Source organism: Hippocampus comes, unplaced genomic scaffold, assembly GCF_001891065.2.
Source record: "Hippocampus comes isolate QL1 unplaced genomic scaffold, H_comes_QL1_v1.1 scaffold130, whole genome shotgun sequence".
Taxonomy (NCBI): Eukaryota; Metazoa; Chordata; class Actinopteri; order Syngnathiformes; family Syngnathidae; genus Hippocampus; species Hippocampus comes.
In genome coordinates, this window is record NW_017842057.1 from 39,912 (window position 1) to 45,042 (window position 5,131).

Consider the following 5,131-nt stretch of genomic DNA (forward strand, 5'->3'; position numbering starts at 1 on the left):
GCTGTCAGGCTGCTGAATAAATACACGTGAAAACCTGGATTCACCCCCCAAGACAATAAATCCACTGGTGTGCACAGCCACCTTATGCAGCATATATGCAGTTACATATATTCTTATGTCTTATATTTTATATTTCATTCTGTACTGAGGCAGCCCGGTGGGCCAGTGGTTTGCGCGTCGACCTCACAGTGCAGAGGTCGTGGGTTCGATCCCGGCTCCGGCCTCCCTGTGTGGAGTTTGCATGTTCTCCCCGGTCCTGCGTGGGTTTTCTCCGGGTACTCCGGTTCCCTCCCACATTCCAAAAACATGCATGGCAGGCTGATTGAGCACTCACAATTGTCCCTTGCTGTTAGTGTGAGTGTGAGTGTGAGAGTGGATGGTTGTTCATCTCTGTGTGCCCTGCGATTGGCTCGCAACTGGTTCAGGGTGTCGCCCGCCTACTGCCCGAAGACAACTGGGATGGGCTCCAGCACCCCCCGCGACTCTTGTGAGGATAAAGTGGAAAGGAAAATGGAGGGATTCTGTACTGTGTACAGTTCTTGTTTTTTTTTGTTTTGTTTTTTTTTGTGCATGCAAATACTTTTTTTTCTACTGTCTTCCTCCCAAATTCCACTTCTGTAAATTGTGAATTTCTCCATTGTGAGACAATAAAGGTTTTCTTATCTTATCTTACCTTAAACTGCCCCTTGTAGATGTGATAACCCAAGAAAGACATGTTCCCCTTAAGGAAGACCAGGGTGGTCCTCTGGCCAAAGCTTTGTCGCCAGCTGTGGAAAAAAACCTTCACAGCAATGGAGCTACAGGGTGGAGTGTTGTATTCAATAAGTCCACCCTCCTTTTTAAAAATGTTCTCATCCTCCATCTTCCGTCCCCAAAATGGGCATCCGTCCGGGATGGACGAACGGACGGACCATTCCATCCCAGGGACGGAATGCCCATCTCTGGTAATTCACATTGATGTATTTATTTATTTATTAATGATTTATTAATATAAATATTGTTACCCATCCTTCTTTCCATTGTTTTCAATGCATGTTTGTAATTGTCTGATATTGCCCATCACTATCACCAGTGTCTCTTATTTGAAGTGCATTTGTGTGTTTTCATCGAGGCTATAGTGTGATTGCTATGTTTGCACTCCCCCAAACGAACCCAGCCATGCAACTGACTTTGGGCTTACCGGTGAGCCTTATATGTTAAACCCCAATAGCCCAATGTGCAGCCTATTTTACAATATACTGCAAAAACACATACTGTATATTTCATCATTCAAGTCTTTCTTCAAAAGGGCAGTTAAAATCCTAGACAGGAAACCAATGCGCTTCCACAATTGTATAATTAAAAAAAAAAAAAAAACTTCACATTATCGACCTGAATAGCTTCCAGATCTTTCATTCATTCAGAGGAGAAACAATGACGGACGGAGAACGAGGGCCTTGACCAGAGGTGATTGCAATCTACAGTGCTGGTCAAAATAATAGCAGTGCAATGTGACTAACCAGAATATCCCTGGTTTTTAGTATATTTTTTATTGTTACATGCCAGACAAGTTACCAGTAGGTGCAGTAGATTCTCAGAAAACAAACAAGACCCAGCATTCATAATAGGCACGCTCCGAAGGCTGTGCAATTGGGCAAATAGTTCAAAGGGGTGTGTTCAAAAAAATAGCAGTGTGGCAACCAATCTCTGACTTCATCAATTTTGGGGAAGAAAAAAAACAAAAACAGGTATGAATCAGGTGTGAATCAGGTAGCGCCTATTTAAGGATGATGAAGCCAGCACAGGTTGAACATGCATTTGAGGAAAATGGGTCGTTCAAGACACTGCTCCAAAGAACGGCGTTCTATGATTAAAAAGTTGATTGGAGAGGGAAGAACCTATAAAGAGGTGCAAGGAATTGTTGGCTGTCCAACTAAAATGATCTCCAATGCCTTAAAATGGGTAGAAAAACCAGAGACACGTGGAAGAAAACGGAAGACAACTATTAAAATGGACCGGAGAATAACCAGAATGGTAAAGGCTCAGCCAATGATCAGCTCCAGGATGATCAAACACAGTCTGCAGTTACCTGTAAGTGCTGTGACAGTTAGAAGACGTCTGTGTGAAACAAATTTATTTTCAAGAATCCCACGCAAAGTCCATCTGTTACAAAAAATGCATGTGCAGAAGGGATTACAATTCGCCAAAGAGCACATCAACTGGCCAAAAGAAAAATGGAGGAACATTTTGTGGGCTGATGAAAGTAAAATTGTCCTTTTTGGGTCCAGGGGCCACAGACCGTGTGTGAGACGACCCTCAAACTCTGAATTCAAACCTCAGTACACATTGAAGACAGTGAAGCATGGTGGTGCAAGTATCATGGTCTGGGCATGTTTCTCCTACTCTGGTGTTGGGCCCGTTTATCACATACCAGGGATCATGGATCAGTTTGTGTATGTCAAGATACTTGAAGAGGTTATGTTGCCTTATGCTGAAGAGGACATGCCCTTGAAATGGGTGTTTCAACAAGACAATGACCCCAAACACACCAGTAGACGAGCAAAGTCTTGGTTCCAAACCAATAAAATTAATGTTATGGAGTGGCCAGCCCAATCCCCAAATCTCAACCCAATCGAGAACTTGTGGGGTGATATCAAAAATGCTGTTTGTGAAGCAAAACCAAGAAATGTAAAAGAATTGTGGAATGTTGTGAAGCAATCATGGAGTGAAATAACAACTGAAAGGTGCCACAAGTTGGTTGACTCTATGCCACACAGATGTGAAGCAGTTATAAAAAACTGTGGTCATGCAACTAAATATTAGGATTGCTAAATCCTACCTTTTTTTGGGGGGGGGGGAATACAAAACAGTTTTGAGTTTGTACAGTCAACAGCAGACACTGCTATTCTTTTGAACACACCCCTTTGAACTATTTGCCCAATTGCACAGCCTTCGGAGCGTGCCTATTATGAATGCTGGGTCTTGTTTGTTTTCTGAGAATCTACTGCACCTACTGGTAACTTGTCTGGCATGTAACAATAAGAAATATACTAAAAACCAGGGATATTCTGGTTAGTCAGATTACACTGCTATTATTTTGAACAGCACTGAAACAAGACAAAAGTTCAGTCAAATGGTCAACTCTGTAAAAGGAATGCAATCTTGGAAGAAGCTGAATAAAACTGTGTGTATTCGTTTGCGTTGGATTTCAAAAGATAGCAGATCATTTTCACAACATGGTTGCCAGATACCTACATGACCTTTGCAAATGCCAAGTGAAATGTAATGTGGGCATGAAAATTTGTCGACTTATCTCAACCAGCGGTATGCAATACAAATAGCAACAAACCTGAAGAATAAACAGTGGCAGTTGCCGTCCAAGGTAATGGGACTGACCGAAAAGGTGTTGCTATCTTATTTATTAAAAAACTCAATAATTTCTCATGGCGCCCCGTAGTCCAGTGGTTAGCATGTCGAATTCACAGTGCAGAGGTACTGGGTTCAATTCCAGCTCCAGCCTCCCTGTGTGGAGTTTGCATGTTCTCCCCGTCCCTGTGTGCATTTTCTTTGGGTACTCCGGTTTCCTCCTGCATTCCAAAAACATGCATGGCAGGTTAATGGAACTCTAGAGTGTTCAATCAGCCTGCCATGCATGTTTTTGGAACGTGGGAGGAAACCGAAATACCCGGAGAAAACCCACACAGGGCCAGGGGAGAACATGCAAACTCCACTGAGGAAGGCCGGAGCTGGAATCGAACCCTCCACCTCTGCTTTGTGAGGCCGACACGCTAACCAGTCGATCACCAGATATTAATTACCCAAGGGGAGCCTAAGGTGATTAATATCTTAAAATTATACTTTATGTGTAATAAATATTTGAAAACTAACAAATATTCAATCAATCAATTTATGATTTTGAAAGAAAATAACACATTGGTTGTACATCTTGTACCTGCAAAACTATTTAATCTAGATATTGTAAGCTGAATGACTGTACAGAGACATGAAAGACAAACATAAAATACATTTGCAATATTTCATAAAGTTCTTCTTGTGACACATTTCTGACTGTTGTTACAGGTGCGGATTATTTATTTATTTGACATATTTCTGAATTGAAATACGCATTTGTAAATGGTTTTAATAATGGCCCCATACAGATCACCAGATTGCAACCAGAGTCAGTGCGCTGTTTTCTGAGCTAAAACATCCTGGCTACCAACTAAGCAGCCACCACTTTTTTTTTTAAATAGATTACGTAAAACTGAATAGGCTTCTTCTTTCAGTGCATCAATACTTGCATTCCCGAATTGTGTCCCTGTGTGTGAGCGCACATCTGCACCTGCCATCCCCCACCATCACAACTGTATTTATTTTTTGAGTTTGTGTGTGTGTTGCATTTCCTTTTCAGTCTGATGACTTTCTTTTTCTCCTTCTGTCCAACCCATCGTGTTCGTTGTCTTTCTTCCAACTGAGGCCACCAAACAATATTGCCTTCCAGTGCTGTTGATGATCATCTTCACGATTCACCAGTGACAAAACGTTGACCAGCATGGCTTCATTCATTTTCATACTCTGATAATGCATTGACCATACAGTATGCTGACAGATTTGGCCATGTAAAGGGCGGTACGCGTGGGTTCCCAATGTTGCCTTTTTTTTTTTCTCCATACGTTAACGTTTAGCTTGAATCTTACACACTCTTTGGTAAGTGAGAACCCATGTGTTCAAGCCTTTCTGTTTTTCCATGAAATAATGATCAGGGCAAACTGTGGTTGTTTGTTACCTTCTCTTAAAAAAAAAAAAAAAAAAAAATTAAAAAAAGGAGCGAAAGAAAAAAGCAGAGCATAGGCAGAATGATGTAGAGAGCGTATTGTATTGCCGCTTCGGGATAAATAAATCAGATGCTCATCAGCACTGTCGGGAGCTGAATGCTTTGAGTTGTGACTTCAAAACGACACAGCAACTTGTACTTGTCAGGGAGCGTTTGCCTGTTGTATCCTCTTCAGAAAACAATGCTGTTGCACTCATTCTGACAACACACAAAAATGATGCTCTGAAAGAGGGCCATAGATGCCAGAAACACTTTGTCATTGTACTCCACCAAAAGTGGATAGAATAAAACTGGATGCTTCTTGATAAGCGAGTTCAA

The 5,131-nt window shown here is 41.6% G+C and overlaps 1 long non-coding RNA gene across 1 annotated transcript; it reads right to left on the reverse strand.

The window, feature by feature from the left end:
• Window positions 1–474: 474 nt before the first annotated feature.
• Window positions 475–3,079, reverse strand: LOC109510508 (uncharacterized). Its single transcript, XR_002167135.1, has 3 exons — window positions 2,898–3,079; window positions 1,166–1,168; window positions 475–484 (listed from the first exon to the last, which is right to left on the reverse strand). It is a non-coding gene; the product is annotated as an uncharacterized LOC109510508 (long non-coding RNA).
• Between the last annotated feature and the right edge of the window lie 2,052 nt (window positions 3,080–5,131).